Below are 23,603 nucleotides of genomic sequence, written 5' to 3' on the forward strand. Positions count from 1 at the left end.
GGCTCCTGTCTCCCCGCACCTCAGGAGAGCTGGAAGGAGCACTGCCACCCAGTTCCCACCTCCTCGAGGCGTGGGGAGCCAGAAGCCCATCCATGCAGCTGCCGCCCAGCTGCCCAATGCATGGGAAGCCAGGAGCTCACTGGCATGGCTGCCGCCTCCTTCCCAGCTGCCGGAGGTTCAGAGAGCTGGGAGGCCCCCCAGGCAGCTCCCATCTGGCTCCCCAAGGTTCATGGAGCCAGGAGGCCACCCATATGTCTGCTGCCTGGTTCCCAGCTTGCCACGCCTCGGGGGATCTGGGAGGAGGACCAGTGTGACTGCCACCTCCTTCCCAGTGCTCCAAGGCATGGGGCAGCCAGGGAGGTCCCCTGGGGCAGCAGCCCTTGGCAGCTGCAGCTGGGGAGCCACCTCCGCCTTCTCTCCCACCCTATATTTGGGATAGGGGGATATGGTCACCCTAGAAAGGGGGCTCAGGCAAGTGTCTTGGGCCAGCCCCATGGAGGGAGGGTCTTGGGCAAGCCCCACAGGGAGTCCTCCTTTCCTTTTGGGAAGCATGGTTGCCCTAGCTGCCTAGGATGAGAGCCACTGTACTCCCGAATGAGAGCATTGGTACGAGGCTTTAATTGTTTTATGCCCACGAGTAGACTTAAGCTAAACCAAAATAAATGTTTGCCGAGGGGGTTTACTTTGCCATAACTAAGTCCGTTTAAAAACAGAAGTAGTTGAAACAAGTGCAGTTTCTGAGTCTCTTGTCTATTTGCCCTATACATCAGAGTTGCTGATGTTCTCAAGAAATGTTTAGTAATCTGAAGACCTAAATCAAAAGTGCTGTTTATTCCCCGTAAGGCTGTGTGAGGGGATGCTGTCACAGAAAACCTCTTGGGCTGCTCCAGATAGGCTGATCACGCTATGGTTCTCTTTGATCATCTAAACTTGTGTGGCATTGTCCAGTCACACATTTCAGTCACACGTCTGTTGTAAAACTATTTATTTCAAACCTGCTTTCATGGCCTTGCACGGTAGGTGGTAGCAGAGTATTCTTATTTCCCTATATGGCTGAAGTTTGAAAATGCTTTTCCCCTCATTTTACACCCTAGATGGCAGCAGATTGCTGCAGCATTGCCATCTCTTTTTTTATATGTTGACTTCTGATTATGCCAAAGTTACGACTTGACTCCCTCCGCACGTCCTCAGCCCCCACAAATTTCACATGGAGCCAAAAACTTGTTTAACTGGAGCCTGTCTTCCAAAAAGGCAGTTTGCCTTGAATGGAAGACTTCAAGGCTGTGGCCCCTTTTGGAAGGGGCATGTTAATGAGGTAGTTTGGAAGATGTTAATGAGGCACTGCCATGAATATGCAGCACTTCATTAGCATAATGGCAATCGTGCATGATTCGAAAGTGCCTCTTTCGGAATGCACACTGCCCGTGTAGACAGCGGGACTTTTGAAAGGACCCCCCTGACTTCTAAAGCCCCTTCTTCCTATTTCCTAAAGCCTCTTCTTTCCTATTTCCAAAGGCCCCCCATACACACAAGTGGCGTGCAGTCCTAGAGCAGCATTTTCGAATCATGTGCAGCTGCCATTATGCTAATGAGGTGCTGCATATTCGTGGCAGTGCCTCATTAACATCTTCCAAAATCCCTCATTAACATGGCCTTTCAAAAGGAAGGGGTAGTGGGGCCACAGCCCAAGAGATTGTTTCACTGGTTCATCACCTTCACTTTAAAAAAGGCCTTATTTTTATCTTTGAATTTGTTTCTTTTTAACACGCAGACTCTTGTGTCTTGTGTCTTTCTCTGCTAGATTAGAGAACCCTTTTAACACCTGGTGTCCTAAAGAATGGTACCCCTCTCATCCCCATTGCTAGATCTCACAGCCTTCAGTGTATTTATCCTCACAACACCCCTGTAAGGCAGGTGCCATTGTCCCCAGTGTACAGATGGGGGAACTGAGGTACAGAGAAACAAAGTGACTTGTCCAAGCTCCCAAAGGACATCTGTGGCAGAACAGAGATTTGATGTCTGGAATGCAGAAAATGCAGGTTAGCATCCTAACCATTGACCATCTTTCTGAGATGCACTATTTCGAGAAATTGCAAGCACTTGCTTTTTCTAAACGATGCAGTATTTACATGTCTGGATGGGTGTGTTTCGAAGTGTTTTGCAGCCGTTCAGACAGGTGGATAATCTAAGTTCACAGATCAAGTTGATTCCTCCTTGGGATTTTAATGGAGCAGAAGGAGATGGAAGTAGGAGGTGGATGGCAAACACTCCTTGGAAGAGCCCAGATATTATATCCATGCATAATATAGATTTAGGGTTAGGAAACTCATCACTATGATACAGAGTGAGGTGCCAGGAATTTAAGCTAAAGAGGTTAAATAGCAGGTTTAATATGAGATTTAATAGCAATTAATATGATAAATAGCAGGTTTATGTCATCCCCTGCAGAGTGACTAAAAGACATGATTCACAATTAAGATTGCTACATATAAAGCACCCTGGTATCCTGGCTTTGTTGTCTTTCAAGAGTTGGGTACCATCCTTTGATCTCATCTCAGGGGATTGATTCCATGGTTTCTCGATCCATAAACAGCTTTAGTAGCCTTGAAGAAACCTCATGTATCATTGACATCTGCAAGATGCTGGAATTCTTGCACCTTTTCAGTCCACCACTGCTTTTTCAGAGTCCTTGTTTTACGTTGGACTTCTGGCTTGGTCTTAGCATACACTTCTCTCTTCATTATGAAGTTGATGTCACTTTACCAGGCCCTGAAATCTTTCCCTTTTGCCTTAATCAAGTGTTCAGTTTCCACATTGTTCTCTTCGAGCCAGTCCTGATGCTTCCTGGACTGGTAACCAATGGTTTCTCCACAAGCTCCAATTATGGCATTTTTCAATTGACACCAGTGTTCTTCCACATCTTCAGGGTGTACTGTCGGTAGCTTCCTTTCAAATGCTGTCTGGAACTCACTTCATCTGATGGGGTCCTTTAAGCCTTATACATTGATCTTTCATTGTATCTGTTTCCTCTGACTTTTCCATATGGTGACAGTCCTAATCACCATTGTGGATCGAATAAGGCAGTGATCAGTCCAGCAGTCATCAGTGTTAGTCACTGCATGTGTGAGAAGGACATCACAGGTGACGACAGTCTGTGAGGTGCTAGTGCTTTGATCATGAATGTTGCCGTGCGATCTTACGTTAATTTTTTTCTGGCAGAAGAAGGTGTTCATGATGATGAGCTCATGTTCTACATATTGCATAGGGAAGAGAACTCCATTGGAGTTGCTGTTGCCAACTCCTCCTTTCCCAATCATAGTCTGCCAGAGGTCCAGGTCTCTTCCAACCCTAGCACTGAAAGCCCCCAAGAGAATAATCTTGTCTTCTTATGGCATGTCTTTCAAGACTATACCCAGTTGGGTGTAGAACTTCTTCACATAATCTTTGGTGTCTAGAGTTGGAGTATAATCATTCATGACAGTTGCCTGTTGGTTTTTGGCAAGTGTTCGTTAATGCTGACAGGAATTTCAGATAGGATCTTTGTCTGTTCATATTTTATGGCAAATCCTACTCCATGAATTTGTCTTTCTTCCCGTGGGGGTTCCTTTCCAGAAAAATGTGTACCCCTCTGCCTTCTTCTCTTAGCTGTCATTTTTCTGGTCTATGCATTTCTGCCAGGGGAGTATCAATGCTGAATTATTGCCGCTTGCAGGAAACAACTGCCATGCATTTTTTGGGTCACCCACTGTCTGGGTTGTCCATTAGAGTCAGAATATTCCATGTTCCAAAGTTTGTTTGATTTTGACGGCATAGAAGTGAACCCACTGGACATGGTTATCCAGTCAGGAGGGCTGAGGGTTTAGGGCACCATTTCTAGACCCTTCCCCATGTGGGGTGAGCAGAGTGAATCCTAAATATGGCTGATCAGTTGTGGATGCAGCAGCCGGCCCATTCTGCCATTTCAGTCCCTGAAATGGAACAACTGCTCCATACATCCCCCAGCTGCGTGCTGGTTCATGACTAAAAGCTTCCAGATTTCACAATCCTGCTCCTGTCGCCATTCGCCAGTCGCAGTAGGGCTTATGTTTAGGAGAGTAGTATGCAGAGGATGATGCCTGTGCGTGACTTCTTCTACCATGGAGGAACTGTTGCACTGCAGGCACCACACAGTTCTTGATAAAGAGAAGGCCCAGGTCCGAGGTCATGGGATCCATGACAATTGGGAGTCTCCTGTCTGCTGCAGGCTTCATCTGCCTTCACAACCTTTGTAGCATTACCCTGGATGATCTCTGCCTATTCTACCTTTGAGGACATTTTGGATCCTTGTTTGTCTGGATCCTCCCCCTTGACTTTGCCGCCTTAGGTGACCCTGCTGGGAATACGAGACTCCCTGCGGCATCATTCCTAGGTTCACTGGAAAACACAAGCCCACTCACTCCGATAAGGTGACAGTCTGGAGAGTGAGGACTAATAAGGAATTAATAAATATAGTAATAAATAATAAGGAATTAATATCTTATTTCTAAGGGATATTTTATAGACTCAGATAGCTCTACTCAAAATGCTGCATGAATATATAATACTCTTGCATGAGAGATGGTTCACATAGTGGCAGTGTGAGGCCTGGAATACTAAATTTGTGCATGCATTAGATGATAGTAGTAGTGTTTAGAGAAGTATGATATATGGAAATCATGAGCAGAATTCCCTTTGATGAGCATGGTTCACTAATGGTGCCTTGTGAATAAGGTGTGCCGTGGAAAGATGTTTTGGGGGCTGGACTAGATGACCTCCTGAGGTCCCTTCCAGCCCTAGAGTTCTATGATTCTATGAGTTGCAAATGTCCCATTTGCATTCCATGGCAATGCTAATTGTGAATGGCGTGTACAAAGAATCTAACCTATGTGGTTATGAAAATCCTAATAGGTGTCTAAATACCTTTAAAATCTTGTCTTTAGCTTATTTGAGCCACAGTACCCCATCTGTACAGTGGGGATAACAGCCATGCTCTAACTCACCAAGAACTCTGAGGAAAAATAGCTTAGACATTGTGAGGTGCTCAGCTACTATCATGATGGGGGTCACATAAGCTATCCTCCACTGGGACTTATGGTGATTCTGAGCTGGGCCACACCTGAGGCTCAAAGTCTCTGGTTGTTGTGGCTCGGCCTGCCACTGCGCAGACGATTTGCTGTCTCCTGTTTAGAGACCATTCTCCCTGGCTGAGGGCCACAATCAGGAAGAAGAGCATATGATATTGGTGACTTCTTTCCCTACTTATCACTGCATCTGGCAGTGAAAGTCGCTAAATTTGTCACTGGGCACTTTGACACTCATTTCCTCCGTAGGGAAACCAAAAAGTCACTAAATCTAGCAAGAAAATCACTAAAGTGACAACACTGTAGAAGGTAGGATGTTGAGCAGGACACACCTGCTGGCTTGATCTGGGATGTAATTCTGAGGTTTCCAGTGTCTCCACTTTCTGGTAGTTTTGCCAAAAATACTGCAGGAGAAACTCTTTTTGGTGTTATTTCTGCTTCTGGTTTTAGCTAGAAGCTGGTAGTGGGTGGAATTTAAAAGAGAGAGAGAGAAGAGAGAAGGAGAGTGGTTTAGTCATTTTTAACCTCCAATGAAAATTGGGTGGAATTTCAGACAAAAAAGTTGGGTTGGTTATTTTAGCTGATCCAGTTCTCTCAGTCAGTGTTACAGACTGCATTAAGAAAGAGATATGCTTAAGGGCAGGGATAATTGGCTTGTGGATAAAGCATATGGCTAGGTCAGAGCTTCTGGATTTGAATCTTGTTTCCTAGCTGTTCTACCAACTTCCTGTGTTACTTTTGCCTCTGTGCTCTTATCTGTAAAATGGGGGTGATGATACCTCTGACAAGTGGTGCTGTGCCAATTAACTTGCTAAAGATTACAAAGCCATTTAGAAATGCCAGATGTTGGTCAAGAGAAGGGATGAACGAATCCTGAAAGAAAGCTTTGCTTTTAAAATTAACAACAACAAAAAACGCCTCATCTGTCAGAGACAAAATGTCCAAACTTGTGTATTTAATATCAAGTACTTACATCTGTATTTACTTAGGTATCTAAATATGTGTCCCTAACTCCAGAGCAACTGCAGGACATTTAAAGTCACAGGCATCTTTAGGTTTCAAAATATTGTGCAAAGTTTTTGAATTCTAACCTCTATTCCCAGAATATTATAGTAGTGTAGATTTCAGTCTACTACTGGATCTGCCCTAGACAGAGGTGCTTGATTTATTTGTAGGCTCTTTACATTTGAAACAATGTATCGAGGGATTCTTCTTAAATTAAAAACAATGTGGAACTTGCTGCTGTCTGACTATTATTATGAAGTAATTAGAGTTGCTGCCAGTCCGCTGAGTGAGCAGGAGACATCTGCTTGAGTCCACAAGTTTTCCTTAGGTCAATCCTCTGCCTCCAAAGCAACACACGTTTTTCCCTGTCCATACCAGCAGGCTGTGGGAGACTCTCTCTTGCTGACATAATTTCCACTTTCTCACCAAGGTGGAATAATTACGCCGACAGGAGCACATTCTCCCATCAGTATAGTGCATCCTCACCCCCCACTACTTCATCATGTAGACTGGCCCTCACTTTTGCCTCCTGTGTTCTTGCATGAGTGTCAGGAAAGGCCACTGCTTCTGCAGGATGCAAAAGCTCCACCCCACAGTGCCCAAATATCTGCTGTCGGTGAACCGCTAACCTTTATCTCAAGGCTTTCCTGCAAAGGGACTTCACTGAACCCTGATAAATTAAAACATCGGCTGCAGTTGCTTCAGGCTACGGTGCCTTTTCCTTTACAGGCATCTGACATTGGTATAATATGGTGACTTTTCACTGTAGTCTTTCTTGTCTCATTTCAAGTATGGCAGGCTTTTCTAGCGTCAGGACCTGATGATGGTTGCTAGGGAATGTTTTTCTTATTTGAGGTATTCCTTTTGCCTCATGTCTCTCAGATGTAAGATTGTGAGGTTCTGTTTCTCCTTTAGGGAGAGGGATGGGTGACACAAGGATGTATCTCCCCAGAGATTTCAGGGTTTTTTTTTTTGTAGGTTCAAGTAGTATGCGGCACAGATAGCTTATAAATGCTTGGCTCTTGAACAGGAGGTCTGCTAACCTTTGCTGAGGTGTCTGAAATACGAAACTTTGTAAAAATCACATTTTGCTAAATGCACATGGTGAGGGGACTTCCAAATTTCAAGACAGCTAATGATCTCTACGTCCATATTGCTCAAGTCTGTTATCATCTGTTTCCAAGGCAGTTCTGGCATCACCAAATGAGGAAAAGGCTCTTCTCTCTAAGTTTGTACTAACTGCAGATTAGAAATATCAGGATATCCTCTTCTGATGGAGTCCTCAAGCCAAGCCACCAGACATGCCATTTGTTGACTGCGTTCTTGTGACATTTAGGCTTAGCAAAGTGCTAAGGGGAATGATGTTTGTGTCTCTAGATCCTGTGATGTATGGGGAGGTAATTATCTCCCACTTATTATTTGTATGCCAGCAATACTAAGAGGCTCCAGCTGGTGTCATGACTGTTGTGCTGGGTGCTGTGTAAATACCTTCCAAAAGCCATATGAAGGTTGCAAGGAGAAGGAGACATTCAAATAATTATAATTTATATAAAAACTTGCAATCAGTTTTTTACAATTGTAAAGAGATACAGGAAGAGAGAGCTATTTCCATCAGCCTTTCAGTCTAGCCAGGGTTATTAATTGGTTGGTTTTGTGCAGGCCTGGCAGCCAGCATATAAATCTTCATGAGGAAAGGCTCGTGACCTAACAAGTCAGTTAAGGATGCTTGGTGTGTAAGAGGTATGTGAAGATGCCGATATGAAAAACTGATCAACAGCAGATCAGAATGGCAAAATAGAGAAGGTGAAAGGTTGATAAGAGATAAGCAGGAAGGACCAGTGCTGTGAAGGTACTCGAAAGCAGGAACAAGTTGTAAGGCCCCTAAAGTATTCCTGTTATGAGCCAGAGATGAGAATCCTTTAGTCTTCTGTGCAGATGAGTCGTCTATGCCTGGTAATGCTCATGATGAATGGTGACTGGGAGCCAATGTGTGGACTGTGGCCAGCCCTACTATAATGACCATTGGACTGGTTGTGATCATTCAGAGATGCTACCTTACATGTTTATCTTCATCTTAGGTGCTAATCAAAACTCCTGGGTTCCAAATTTAACCTCCTTGAGGCTCCCCATCAATAATAAATTCTGGACCATCAGAGGCAGATTAGGGTTTTGTGAGGCCCTGGGCCAGAATAAATAGGGCCCCACCCCATCCCGCTCCTTCTGCCTGAACTTCTTCCCACAGCTGTCCACACTTCCTTGGGAAATGGGACTGGGACATCAGTTCTTGCCCTGCCCCTCCCTCCCACTCCTGCAGGCAGAGCGACACACAGGCATGCCTGTTTCCCACTCCCACCCCACAAATTGGCCCAAGTCCCTGGACACAGGACCCATTGGCCCATTGGCTAATCTACCACTGTGGACCATAGTTCTGTACGAGTGTCTGCACATGAGAAGTATCTTGCAAATTCCAAGGCGTGCATGCTAGCTGTATGACTTACCCCAGACTGACCTGTTATGGAAAATGGCTTTCTAGACTGTGAGGGAAGGATTTGGCACCTCCAGCTATTTGAATTTCCAGAAGCTAAAGTCTTTCTGAAGACAGAAACCGGCTGGATTTCACGTGACCCCGGAGGGAGCCTGTGATGTGTTCTTGGCATTATTATTACTTGTAGAACAGCTGCGCTAGGTGCCGGCCAGGCACAACAGAAAGGCCTGCCCCCAAAAGCATATCATCTAAATGGGAGACAGACAGTTGGGTGGCTACAGGGAACGATGCGACAATATTGACTGGCATGGCGGGCAGCCGTCTCAGCAGCAACCTTAACTGTTGTTGAGTTTTCCATAGCAGCCATTGCAAAGGAGACTTTTAACACAGCCCTGTGGTGGTTTTAAGGAGAATGGTGCTCCTGGCTGTAGTATGTAAAATAGGCAATGGTAAATGAAAAGTGGCAGAAAGCAGAGGGGAGAATTAGATGCTTCAGTTACCTGTGACCAGCGCCGATATATAACATAGATAATGCATATGAAAAGGAGAAGCGAGTGTATGTACGCTCCCTAGATTAAAGTTACAGGAGCTACCAATCCACACACATCAGCAGTACCAAAGGAAAATCTCGCCAGGTGTCAGAAATAATTTTATATGGCTAAAGCCATGTTCTGGAAACTATTGATCAGTTATATCAAATTGATCACTCCTTGATTTAGCCAACTTTTCTTTTTCAATTGTGGCATCGGGGACTAAAACACTAGATCAAATCCAAAGAACCCTGAATATGGAGCCCAAGATGTGAATGTTCCTAGGATTGTAAGGGAACTTGTGAGGTCATCAAGTCCAGTCCCCTGCACTCCTAGTGGGACCAAGCACCATCTAGATCAGGGGTGGGCAATAATTTTTGATGGTGGGGGGCACTTCAAGGTTTCCTGTATGGGGGCGATGGGGGATCTGGGACAGAGGTTGGGTGAAGGAGGGAGCTTGGGGTAGGGGACTGTGGTACAACAGAGGGTGCAAGATCTGAGAGGGAGTTTGGGTGCAGGAGCGGGTGTGACCTGTGGCAGGAGACTGGAGTGAGGGTCCAGGAGAGGGTGAGGGTGCAGGAGAGGATTCTGGCCTGGAGGGTGGATGGAGGAGGGGGTTCAGGGTCTGTGAGGGAATTTTGACCTGGGGGGAGGGTGTGTGTGCAGAGTGCTTGGGTGATGGGAGCAGGAGGCGGTGGTAACCTGGGGCAAGGAGTTGGGATGCAAGAGGCAGTGGTGTGGGTCTGGCCAGGAGGCTCTTACCTAGGCAGATCCTGGTCAACAGCCCAGCAGGACCCTCAGGTAAGTCACCTACCCTGATGCAAGTCTCAGACTACTCCAAGTGCTACCTCCTACTGCTGCTGAACGTGGCTCTCTGTGTGTGCGCTGAGGAAGGGGCAGGCTTTGCATGCTGCTTCCAGCCCGGTACAATCTCTCAGCACTCATTGGCCGCTTTCCAGCCAATCAGAGTGGAGAGAGAGTGCTGGGGGTGGAGGCAGCATGTCAAACCTTCCCTCCCTCCTCAGCAGGGAGGCAGAGAGACACATTCAGCAGTCAGCGGCTTTGAGTAGTGTGCAGCTGCCCCTGGTCCAAGGATCCCTAGGGCAGACCATGGGCTGGATTAAAAGGCTTGGCATGCTGGATCCAGCCCATGGGACATGTCTTGATCATCCTTAATCCCTTGATCATCCCAATCTAGACCATCCCTGATGTTTATGTAACGTGCTCTTAAAAATATCCAATAACTGAGATTCACACCTCCACAGGATTTACTCCAGGGCTTGGCGACCCAACCTAGACCCCCCCTTGCTGCATTTTAAGCCCATTGCTCCTTGTCCTATCATCAGAAGTTAAAGAAAACAAGTTTCCTTCCTCCTGCTTGTAACAACCTTTTTAGTGCCTGAAAGCTGTTGTGATGTCCCTGCTCAGCCTTCTGTTTTCTATACTAAACACACCCAGTTCTTTCAGTCTTCCCTCATGAGGTCAGTTTCTCTAGATCTTTGATCATTTTTGTTGCTCTTCTCTGGGCTAATCCAATTTGTCCACATCTGTCCTGAAATGTGGCACCCAGAAATGGACACAATACTCCAGTTAAGGCCTAAACAGTGAGCAAAAGAATTACTTCTCATTTCTTTCTTACAACAGTCCTACCTCCCAGAATGATATTTGCTTTTTTTTTTTTTTGTAACATTGTCATACTCTGGATGCCTTGACAAGTGGGTCTTTGCCCGTGAAAGTTTGTGCTCCAATATATCTGTTAGTCTGTAAGGTGCCACAGGACTTCTCGTTGTTTTTTCAGTGTTGCACTATTGACATATCTTTTTCATTGTCCATTGCAACCCTCAGATCCCTTTCCTCATCACTCCTTCCGAGGCAATCATTTCTCATTTAGCATGTGTGCAACTGATTGTTCCTTTCCAAGGCTATGTCTACGCTAGAGGGATCTGTCGACTGAAGTTACTGTTGGAAGACATCTTCTAACAAAACATCTGTTGACAGATTGTGGCCACATGAAAGCGGGTTGAAAGAACAATCCGCTACATTGACAGAGAATAGCCAGACTGCTCAGTCGCTCTCTTGACAGAACGGTCACCTGGAACCCTGGAGATGGGATTGCATGGCCAGCAAGCCCATCAGGGAGCCCTGGTGAGGCGTGTCCTTAAAGCCTTCCTCTCCCCACGATGCCCGTTCCCTGCCCATGCTGAGGTTTTCCTATCTCGTCAAGGGACAGCACAGCTACTACAGCAGGGCTCACGTGCCTGCTAAGAGAAATACCAAGCTTTCTAGCTAGTCGTGGTGCCAGAGCAGCCCCTGGGCTTGCATTCGCCCCACTCAAAGGTGCTTCAACTTTTGCTGAACGTCCTCACAGCCATCCTTCTCCTGCTTCCCAGGGAGGACGACCTAGACACCACCATCAAGAAGCGCATCCTTGCTGCTGGATGGGCCCATCTGTGCTCACCCCACCCCCTGGGTGACCAGGCAGGTGGGGAGGCACAACACCAGTGCCAACCTGTGAGTCATGGGGCAGTAGGACAACCAGAAGTGGCTCCAGAACTTCCGAATGTGGAAGGACACCTTCCTGGAGCTCTGCACCTGGCTCACCCTCACCCTCTGGAGACAGGACACCCACCTGGAGCCTGCCATCCACCTGTGGAAGTGGGTCACCATCGCCCTCTGGAAGCTCATCACCTCAACAGCTGTCGCTCCATCAGGAACCAGTTCGGCATGGGAAGGTCCACCGTTAGGGCTGTCCTCATGCAGGTAAGGCACCCTTGGTCTGCAGGCCCTGCATGGGGCAGGGTGTTATCCTACCCAAGGGGGGCCCTCAGAAAGTGGGGTTGAGAGTTTGAGGGGTGGGATGGGGGAAAGTCCCATCCCCAGGGGACTGTGCCATCCAACCCCACACATCTCTGCTGCTGGGGTCAGTCTCACACCCAGTCTCCCAGAGAGCTTGGGGGGAAGAGGACGGTAGGGGGCAGGGGAGCCCCCTGCACCCCAGGTCTCCCTCCCTCAGTCCCTGACATGTGTGTTTGGTTTCCTCCCCTTGCAGGTTGTGACGGCCATCAACAGTGTGCTGCTGCAGAGGGTCATCCATCTGGCGCTTTGTCAACAATACTCTTTAGTGTAGGCGTAGTCTAAGTTGAGTAATTTGTATTTGTCCCTATGGAATGTCATCCTGTTTATTTCGGATAATTTCTCCAGTATGTCCAGATAATTTTGAATTACAATCGTATCCTCCAAAGTATTTGCCACCCCTCTCAGCTTGGTTTTGTCTGCAAACTTTGTGAAGTGTGACTAATGATTTTTTGGATCACCTATGTGCAACCCTCGAAGGACCTGACTTTCCAAAACTACTAAACACCTAAAAATCAGCACCTTTAATGTGCCTGAGATTGAAGAGACGGATCCTAAATTCTGAGTCAACAAAAATCACTAGTTCTACAAAAATCTTGGCAAAGGTTCTTTCAAAATAATCACAAGAGAAACGATCTAGTGTTTCTGCAGTCTACTGTCAATGCTAACTTGGGTACATTGAAAATTTCATCGTTGTCTAGTCTGTATGTTCTAGACATTACCAGGTTCCATTTGGTTGGAGTTCCTGTTTGCAAACAGAATAATCTCGTGACCTAATTTCCAAAGGGGGCCTGTTATTTATTAACTATGATGTAAATTCTACCACCGGGCTTTTAAGTTGCTGCTATTTTTAAAGACCCAAATTGCCAGGGTGATCGATCATCTTGCCGACATGTTAAAGTCAGTGCCATACATTTAAAATTAAATAACAAAACTTCACATCAACAGTTTATGATGAAATATTAACTTGTCTGTGGGAAGCACAATTCATCACACTACGTAAAAGTGGCAAATGCCAGCAGCTTGGTTGGCTTATCCATAGTTCCATGAACATCAGCAAACTTTGTTGGCAACCTCTTTGTAGGCAGCATATAAAAGAAACTTTCACTTGTATGCATGAAATGCAACAAAAACATACAGACCTAGCCAGGAGTAGCAATTTAGTTTCCACAAGTTGAGTTTGAGGGTTTTTTTTAAAATTAGAGACATTATTTGAGGCTTTTCCCTCCCTTGACTGCCTTTTCTCCCGTAAGTAAGATGGGAACAAATTCTTCTTTTTGAGCAAATGATATTTTCAAGAATTGTGCCCAAAAGTGGGGAAAAAATAGCAGTGCTACTCAATTCAGTAGCCTCAAAGATCCAGTGCTAGGAGGGTGATATGTCTGTCATTGTTTGCCTGCAACATTGCACGTTGCTAGTAGAGGTGAAGCATTAAGTGTGTTCTGATTATTCAGTGAGGTATGTGACTTGTTACTTCTTGGCGACAAGAGTGGTGGAAGGAATTTACTGGGGCAGAGAAGATCTAGAGTACAGGCGGAGCAGACCTAAGGGAGGAACTCTAAGAACAGTTAGATCTGTCAAGACGGCTTTTGCTGAGTTCTGTTATCTTGCTATTAATATGTTTTGTAATATGTTTTGTCCCAGCAAAATTTCAATGTGGGTTTATATATTTCTTGGGGATCTCAGCAGACGCAGTGGTACAAAAAGCATATTTGAGGTTTGTGTGATTATCCACAGTTGAGAAGGTTGTTTGTTTGCCAATTTGTTAGATTCATCTTGAGACTCGCAAAGCAGAGGGAGAAATATTGGTTTAAAAGAATTTGTTCTCTGTGATAGCCTTATAACATTTCCCTGGTACACTGACGGAGCTGCTTTTCAGTTCTGATGCAAAGAAGCAATCCTTCCCCACTGAGAAAAGAAAACAAAAGAAGAAAAGAAAAGAAAAGAAAGAAATTACAACTGACCTGTGTGTTTAGTTTACTGGGAATTTCCCTGAATGAAGACAAATGGAAGTCTTGCAACTGTCACACTACAACAAAAGACACTTATGCTTGGGAACATATCTTCATGCAGGAGGAAGATGAAGTGTTAATTAATTTACTTATTTGTGTAAGAGCATATAACTTCCTGGTGTGTGACAGAAATGAAGACACAGTCCTTGCTTTACAGAAACTGCAATGGAAGGCCCTGCAGTGTTGCCAGCTCTCATGATTTTATTGCCTATCTTGTGATACCTGGTGAGTTTTTCTTTAAGCACCAGCTCCTGGAGTCCCGTGAATAGGTAAGAATCCCTGCATTTTTTTTAAAAAACAAAGGACCCTATGTGGTTGTGAAAAGAAGTTTAAAGTGAAACTAAGAAGTCCATACACTGGAAGGCAAATTTGAAAAAGACAGGTTTTAAAAATAATAAATTCAATTTCATAATTTTGGTGATGGGGCAGATTCATGGTTATTTTTGTGTGTGTGGAACTGGCAGTATTGTTTCCATGCAGGTCCACACCTATACTGGTGGGAACCCTTACCTATTTCAGTGGGACACTGCACAGAGTTTATTGCCAGAATAGAACCTAAGTTGGACAAACAAACGACATTTATTATAATGGACAGAGAAGCGGTTAAAGAAGAATGAAGAGTTAAGTGAAGATAAAGTTACACAGTTGCATATAATTGGACGTACTGCCCCTTTAAGAGCTCAGTTGAGAGAGGAGTTGCAGGAGGGAGATGAAGCTCTAAAGAGGCTGAGCGAGGCAAAGGTGAAAGCTGTGGCACAAACATTGCTTTTGTTTTGATGATTTATGCCCTGAAAGAGAAATGGGTACGGCAATGAGTCCAACATGAGCAAGGGGAAATGGAGGCTGGAGCTAGACCAGAGCTGGATAGGGTGAGTGGTGCTATTACAATGTCTATCTTCCAGATAAAATGTACTCGGTGCCTTTTACCCCCACTACTCTGCTGGCCCCATGCTGAAGTGTGTACATTACAGCAAACTGCAACAGGGTTATGCGGAAATTGGGGTGGACCATCAAGATGTACCTAGCACACTGCCCAACACTGGAAGTGTGTTCTGACCAGCACATTTGTTCCATTAAGCAGCAGAGAGGTGGTAAGCATCGACGACAAGTAACAGTGCAATTTCCTGTTAGAACACAATAATACACTAGCACACAGGGCATGTGAAAGGGCTGCCATCTGACAAACCACAATGTGCACACTTTTTCTTTTCCTTGGTATATCATGCACAAAAATTAACGCTGTGTGTTTCTTCATCCAAAGACCTCAACACCTTTGGTAAAGGTTAAGCAAGCCTCTCTTAGCCTGCGTGGTATCTGGATAAAGATCAGGGGCAACCTACGTACGTGTTGAGTTTTACTTTTAAATACCGCTGATATGTTGGAACCTTTGGTGGAGTTCCAGACAGATGCCAGCCTTCCCCCTGAGTTCTGTATCTCTGAGAACTCCATCAGGACCTATGGCATAGCCAAGAGATGCTCTTGGCTGTTTCAAGCCATTATCTACTGGGTTATTATACTTGAGCTTCTTCCCACGTGCACTAGCCCCCCTCGCTTCAGAATTTTGGAGCACATTTTCACCATGACATTTTCTCAGAAGTGAGGGAGCTTGCACCTTATTTGGTCCTGGCTGGTGTCCAGAAAACCTCCATAAGGTGCCGTAATGTGTGCTTGACAACTGAGAAAGAACCTCCATTCAGGGCCACTCACTTTTTATGGGAACAGTTTATTTGGTGATTTCCATAAAGAAGCCCATAAAAGGTGATTATATCAGATGCCCAGAACTATATGGCTCTTTTAATGATTTGTTTTATAATGTGATAATGAATGTTTACTGGAGGGTAGTTCTATCTGGTTTTAAAAAATTACCCTGAAAATGTTTGCTCTGGCATTTTCTGAACGTTCTCTGTCTTCGTATAACTTGATTCTGTAGGGGACTGCAGGGATTGATGGGAATCTGTTGGGAGAGTGACAGAGCAGGAAAGGAGGATGCGCTGATTTTTGCAGCTTGAGAGGATGTACTTTGCCTTTCACTTATCAAGGTTCTGTGTGTGCTTGACTAAGCCACTTGTGATAATGTGCCATGAACTTCTGGGGCTGATTAAAGCCAGTGGAGACATGCTGGACCTGTTATTACAGTGTGTTATTTTCTCCCTCAAAGAGCACAAAGTGACAGCCACGTTGGAGCAAATGGCAGCTACATCTTACTCAGAATTGCCTTTCTGGATGTTAATGACTTTCTCAGTTGCTGGCTTTTCTTGAACCTACTTCTTTCTTTTGAGTGAGTGAGAGATGGCCAAGGCTTGGAACAGTTTGAAGTGACCACATGAATTCCAGTTTCTCTTGATCCAGCTGAGCCTTGTTTTCAACCAAGAAACGGTTTTGATATCAGTGGTTGATCTAGCTAGTGAGGAGGGGAAATGTGTCATAATATCAGAGGGAAGTTCAGTGGGAGGTCATGCCCCGGCTTCAGTGCGAGCAGTTAGGCAAACTTGGGGTGCTCTTGAAAACCCCACCCGTAATGTCTATTTGCTATAACTAGCCATGAAGTACAGTTGACTTGACAGTTTGAGAGTTTTTGACATTGACATTTGGGTGACACTTGCCCAGGGTCACTCAAAATGGAGACAAGTAACACATGATGGTCCCCTGCATTTTGAACTTGCCCAACACCAAGCTGAGGCGGACAAGAGGTGCCAGAAGAAGGAGAGACTGGCTTTCAGTCATGATCAACAACCTCCTGCCATACCTGGAAACATCTATCCTCACTGTAAGAGAACTTGTCGTTCAAGGATAGGCCTTATCAGCCACCTGAGGAGCCACAGTTCCCATGGAAGATGATTATGCTTGGCAATGAGTGATCGCCTTCACAGTTGACTTGATTGTGGCACCTAGTCAGGTGGCTGGAATAGTCCTTTAATAGACAGGCTCTTTTCTCTTGTCAGGACAGCAGGCCAGTTTTGGGAGACAAAGAAATTTCAAAAATCAAATGGAGAGGGAAATCTCTGAACTGCAATTTATTTGCAAATTTGACTCCATCAATCAAGGATTAAACAGAGACTGGGAGTGGCTCGCCCCTTACAAAAGCAGCTTCTCTGACCTGGGTGTTAATATCTCCCCAGTAGACTCTGACAATGGGCCTACATCCCCCTGTCTGATCTGAGTTGTTTTTTCCTCTTTTGATACATACTACTGATAATGGGCCATTTCCACCTTGCTGAATAGACCTGCTCAGCTCTGGCCCTCCCTTTTACTGGAACCCCACTCCTTAAATACCCCCTTTGGAAACCCACCCCCCATGCATCCGATGAAGCGGGTCTTTGCCCACGAAAGCTTATGCGCCAAAATATCTGTTAGTCTATAAGGCGCCACAGGACTTCTTGTTGTTCTCAAAGATACAGACTAACACAGCTACCTGTCTGATAGTTTTAGGAAGTTACTCTTTCTGTCTCCCTCAGTTGGTCGTGCAGGCAGGGCTGTCCCAAAGGGGCTGCAAGGCCTGGAGGAACCCCACCTAGTGCCCTGAGCACAGGGCAAACTCCTCTGCCACAGGCGGCATCTCCACCCTGCCTCTGTTCTGTCCTGCCCCTGGCCCTGCTCTGTCCCCTTGCCCAAAGTCCCCCTCCACCTCCAAGCAATGTGAGCCTGGGGACTACTGAAGGGCCTGGTACAGGGAACCAGCAGGGATTCTGCAGTGGTGGAAGCTGGAGCAAACCAGCAGTTTGCCGCCCTCCACCCCGCGGCCCTTTCCCAGCCTGCTGCTCTCTGCTTCATTGTGGTGGAGGGAAGTGGAGCAGGCTGGGGCACTCTGCTTCCCGCTGCAGCAGTGGAACCGAGTGCAGCAGGCCAGAAGATGGGCAGCAGGGCAGAGCAAAGCAGGGGAGCTGCTCTAGCTCCTGCCCCTGTGGTGGGCGAGTGGTGGGAGACCCTGGCTGCTGCTCCACACCAGGACTCCCAGATAATGCCCCCGGCCACCTGGTGCTCCACCAATAGGACAGTTGAGGAGGCCGTGCAGGGTTCCCCAAAGTGTGGAGCCTGGGGCAGCTGCCCTGAATCGTCTATGAGCTCTGCCTGCCTCCCCTCTCCTGCTGCTAGGGAGATGCAGTGTCACCAATATGCTGCTCGCAGTCATATCTGCATCTTCTTTTTGTCTAGTCCAGATACGTCAGTCTCCTTCTAGCTGACCAGGCAGTGTGTAACCAAGCGCAACTCCCTTCCAGTAAGAAAAATGATACTTGTTGACGGGCATCTGTATCCTCTCTTATGGAAGCCATCAGATGTTTTTTTCATTTGTTTTTGCTTTGTTTTGTTTTTCCAAAATGTTTTGGAATCTCTGGGGTGCATTCCTGCTTCTGGATTTTCAGGTGCAAACAGTCACACTACATTCTCCTCTTGAACTGTGGCTAGCGAGGCTGATACAACCATTTCTTTCTGCCACAGACCTGCCAAAGCAGGGTCCTGTGGCACCTTATAGACTAACAGAAAAGTTTAGAGCATGAGCTTTCAGAGTTAACTCACGAAAGCTCATGCTCTAAACTTTTCTGTTAGTCTATAAGGTGCCACAGGACCCTTCGTTGCTGCTACAGATCCAGACTAACACGGCTACACCTCTGATACTAGACCTGCCAAAGGAAATCCATGTTTTTGTTTCTTGACTATGCTACTGTTACACACTCTGCTGATAGCTACCTGTAAGTTGTTCCCCCTAGAGGCCTGGGGTGTAGGTCTGCAGACCACCCCAAAAGGCTGTAGTCTTAGTTTGGGGCGTGGCCCTGAGAATCTAGCTTCCCCTCTATCTCTGGGGTTCTCCCCCTCTCTGCCTGGGGAAGGGTTTGGAGGCTCCTTCCTCTGACGGCCAACCTGGTGGCAGCTCTGACTCAGTCCCTGCATGCACCAGAGTCAGCTCCTGCCTCTTAGCCTGAACTGGGCTGGCTTCTCCTCTTATATACTGCCTCCAAGCCTGACACTGGCTGCAGGTGAACCGGGGTGGGGCTAATTGGGCAAACAGGCTCTGTTTAACCCCTGCCTTGCCCGGCATTTCCTCTTACTCCCTTACGTGAGCACTGACGAGTATTGGAATCTCCAGCTAGTGCAGGATGAAGCTGTCTTCCTGATTAAGTGGGCTGAGTCATATGTGCACAATAATGCACAGAGGCTTCTTGTATGTGAAGCGAAGTGTTGGTGGTGATGTTGGAAGCCATAAAGGGGCCCAGACCCAGGATTCTGACACTCTTAGGCTACATCTACACTAGCCCAAAACTTCGAAGTGGCCGTGCGAATGGCCATTTCGACGTTTACTAATGAAGCGCTGAAATACATATTCAGCACCTCATTAGCATGCGGGCGGCCGCAGCACTTGGAAATTGATGCGGCTCGTCCAGACAGGGCTCCTTTTCGAAAGGACCCCGGCAACTTCGAAATCCCCTTGTTCCCACCTGCTCATAGGAATAAGGGGACTTCAAAGTAGCCGGGGTCCTTTAGAAAAGGAGCCCCGTCTGGACGAGCCGCGCGGCAGCAAGCCACGTCAATTTCGAAGTGCTGCGGCCGCCCGCATGCTAATGAGACACTGAATATATATTTCAGCGCTTCATTAGTAAACTTCAAAATGGCCATTTGCATGGCCACTTCGAAGTTTTGGGCTAGGGTAGACACGGCCTTAGCCTCGTATCCTGTTGCAGATGCAATTGGCTAGATGGGTCTCGTTCGTTGCTGGAGTTGAACCCTTCAGAACCAGACATAAAAGCTGTTTGGGTTCTGAAGTGTCTGCCCTGGGAGTGATCAAGTCAGAGTCTTGCATCATGCCTTGATCTCACTTTTTTTTTTTTAATATTATTATTATACCTGACATAAAGATAACCTGACAGCTGCTGATGCGCACCCACTGAAAACCTCAGCCTTGCTTTCACCTCCGAGTGGTCTGTTTCTAGCCTTGACCTGTAAGGCTCTTCCCCCATTTTGTTGGATCCAAAGAGACACCTCAACTCCTATATATACTGGATGGAGCTACCTGGACTCACCTACCAGTGTAACTCAGCAGTAATTGTCTGCCATCTTAGTGCAGTGTTTTAGCGCCTCAGCTTTGTGTGACTCAACAAGGTTTTAGGGTCTCCTACATCCTGACCTGCCTTTAATCCATAACAAAGTCCTCATGAGTGAAGGGCTATGTGTTGTCCTTGATCCATGGAAGAATTCCAATTGATGCCAATTGCACTTGTGAGCTCGAGTCAGGGGAAGTCTGTAGTTTTCTTCAGCTTTTGCTAGCTTGAAATCTGAGGCAATGCTGATGCTGGGGAAAACGGACCACCTTGGCTCATTCAAGCCCCTTGAAACAATCCTCTCTGTTATCTCTTTGCAGAGAGCGTAAACTCCCAGGACACACACCCACACATCTCATAGAACTGGAAGGGACCTCAGGAGGTCATAGAGGCCAGTCTCCTGCCCTCTTGGCAGGACCAAGCACCATCCCTTTTTTTTTTTAAATCTATTTGCCCCAGGTTCCTAAATGGCCCTCTCAAGGACTGAACTCACAACCCTGGGTTTAGCAGGCCAATGCTCAAACTGACGGCTTTATTTCTTTTTTTCACACAGTGTGCAAGGAGCACAGCCGCTGGCCAGTCCACACTAATGCAGTGTGACCAAGCCGAATGGGAAGAGGGGAAGCAAGAGGGCAAATAAATTAATACGCTTGTGCAGAAAAAGTCTAGAAAAACATTTGTTACTAAAAAAAAATCGAATTATGCTGCATTGTTGTTTTCACGTTTTGTTTTTATCTTTATTATGGCCAGGCCCTCAACAGCTGGAAGTGGCCCAGGCCTCTCTGGACCTCTGAAAGGACCTGAGCATGACTCAGGTTTCCAGGTAAGGTGAGAAGGGGCCACTGGAGGCTTTTTAGAGGAAGAATGATGATTTTTTTTCTCCCCATTCCTTTGTACAAATTGTCTTTTCTCACCTAATTCAAAGAGCTTCCTGATGAATGCTGTAGGAATTGCCTACTTGCAGGCGAGTGCTTGGTGATATTTTCAGCAGGGGCATGACGGCAGGGTGTGGAGGTAGCAAGGCATTTGCTGTTTGCCTGTTAGATGCGTCAAGCGGGTGTAACTTTTTGCAAAGACCTCTGCCATGTTACACAGCAGCTTTGTGGCTGAACTTTTATAAATAAGTGACTTATCCCGCTGCCAAGGAGGATCAGTGGGAGGTCAGAATTTGATATTTCCACACCCAAAAAAACAGCTCCAAACTAGATTTACAACACAAAATACCTATTCAGACCTCTCCAGCCCTCTTATGTTCATTGACTTTCATCTTCTGCTTATATACACAGAGGCCCCTCCTGTTGGAAAGAAAATAGTATTGCTGATAAGGGAGGTCCTTATCTCAGCATGTTATTGCTCTACAGCTGAGGTTTTGTGTACCCGGCTGATGCCTGTCACACTGTTAACAAACAGCTAGTATGGGACCTTTATATCCACTCTAAAAATGGCCCTTAGGGTGCTATGGGAACACATTCTGCTTTTGATTTATAGTTACCTCAGCAGCTCCTTCCTTCTTTTAGAGAAGTTCCTAAGATTCAGCCTTCTATTTATCTCAGCTGCATTTTAAACAAAGATCCATCCCTGTACTGCCTATAGAGATTTGCATTTTTGATATTCTCTGCTGAGATAAATTACTCGCCTGTGCCAGTTTCAAAGGATTATCCCACATGGCATTTCTGTCTATGTAAATACAGTAGGAGGCCCTTAAAATGGAACATGTGCCTCCTCAGAGTAGCAGTAATTAAATACACTGTGGTGTTTTCCATTCCTCGTGCAGGGAACATGGCAAATACCACAGTCAAGGTAAATATGGAGTTGAAGTAAACATTGGGCTTTTTAATGGTGCTGCTTGTGTAAAGGTCGAGGGGCAAAAAGTGTATAAGGGCTTTATCTCCAAAGGCCTGGGAAGCTAACTCAGGATCATATGCACAGGATTGCCTGAGGTACTCAGCACCTTACAGAATTAGGCCCTAACCTATGACTGCTTGATAAAAGAGGCAAGTCTTACAGAAAGAACTGCCAGAGTGTTTGTCTGTCCTTTCTTAGGGCCCAGCCAGTGGTCAGAGCCCAAGGTGGCACAATGACCGTGCAGTGGGGTCTGGCTGATGGGAAGTGCATGTTATTGTCAGTTGGATCGCAGAGCCCTGACAGCATGGGGCTCAAGGCAACTGCCTTGCTCATGTACTTTTGGGGAGCCTTCCATGTGAGGCCATCAGAACACTTCACAGACACTCGTGAATGACTTCAGCAGACCTGTGAGATAGGGGAACCAAGGTGCAGCAGTTAAAGGAATTGCCCCACACCATGCAGCAAGTTGGTGTTAGCACAGAGCCTGGACTTCGTAGCTTTTAATTTCCTGCATAGCATTGAATCACTAACCATTCTGTCTCCCTTCATTAGCCAAAATCTGATGCAGCTTCCACTTATTTTCATTTTTAACCCATAGACATGTTGAAAAACAAGCCCAGCTGGGCAAGTGGAGGGAGTGCAGCATGGAAAATCATGGGAGATGTAGTCTGCCCAGGAAGCCCAGCCTATATTTGGAAAAAAGGGATCTAGGTCACATGAACTGCAACTCCCAGGAGGCATGGCAACAGCATAGCCAAATGAAAAATAGTTGTTGGGGTTTTTTGTTATTTTGAAGACAAATAAAAAAGTTCTGTGGAAAGCAAACACTTCTCTAAACAAATGTTTAATGGCAAATCCAATTTTCCTTTAGAACACGTCAGAGAGAGAATTTTCAGTCAGTCCTCATTAAAATTATACTTCAGTTCACATGTCTCAAATGACCCCATCTTTGCTTCTGCAAAACTCAAATCTCCTGTGGATAAAGAGACCTTCGCTCAGTACACTATACACCATAAAGATCAACAAATTTGGGCATTTCTGGACTAATGTTATCCTTAAACACAAAAGCTGCACTTGCATGCCTCTTTCAAAAGAGGAATGCAAATTAAGGAAATTGAAAATGCAAACGAGGCACTGATTTACATATCTGGCACCTCATTTGCATAATCTGTTTTCAAAAGAGCGTCTTTCGAAAGAAAGCAGTGAGAATGGGTTTTTTTCGAAAATAAACCCCACTTTGAAAGAACCCTTCTTCCTGAAACAAAATAGGAAATCAAAAAGATTATGCAAATGAAGCTCCATAAGGGGTAAATCAGTGCCTCATTTGCATTTTCAAGTTCCTTCATTTGCATGCTTCTTTCAAAGGAGGAATGCAAGTGTGGACACAGCTAGAGATATTAGTCAGTCCTCCCAGTAAACAGAAATGAGAAATACTTCATTGCTATAACAAATTCCCTCATTAATACTGGTGGAGACCAGTATAGCCAAGTGATATTGATGCACTGGCTTTGTTCATAGGCATGTTTCTCGTATTGAGGAAAATGCAACCTTTGGGCCCAAGTTGCAAGCAGAGGCCTTAAAGTGATGTCCATATCACACAACTGCACGCTCAATTTGTTCCTTGCTAGCACACAAAGTCCATTTTCCGTGATCAAGGGTGGATGCAAGTGTCCAAGTGCTTTACCTGGATTTCCTGTTTTAATAATTGCATAAGCCCTGTAGTGTGCATAAGCATGTGAATA

General features: G+C 45.8%; 1 long non-coding RNA gene across 1 annotated transcript; it reads left to right on the top strand.

Moving 5' to 3' along the window:
- The first annotated feature begins 18,176 nt into the window (after positions 1 to 18,176).
- Positions 18,177 to 22,633, top strand: LOC142023877 (uncharacterized). Its single transcript, XR_012648333.1, has 3 exons — positions 18,177 to 18,200; positions 20,767 to 20,839; positions 22,460 to 22,633. It is a non-coding gene; the product is annotated as an uncharacterized LOC142023877 (long non-coding RNA).
- The last annotated feature ends 970 nt before the right edge of the window (positions 22,634 to 23,603 follow it).

The sequence above is a fragment of the Carettochelys insculpta genome, chromosome 21 (assembly GCF_033958435.1).
Source record: "Carettochelys insculpta isolate YL-2023 chromosome 21, ASM3395843v1, whole genome shotgun sequence".
NCBI lineage: Eukaryota > Metazoa > Chordata > Testudines > Carettochelyidae > Carettochelys > Carettochelys insculpta.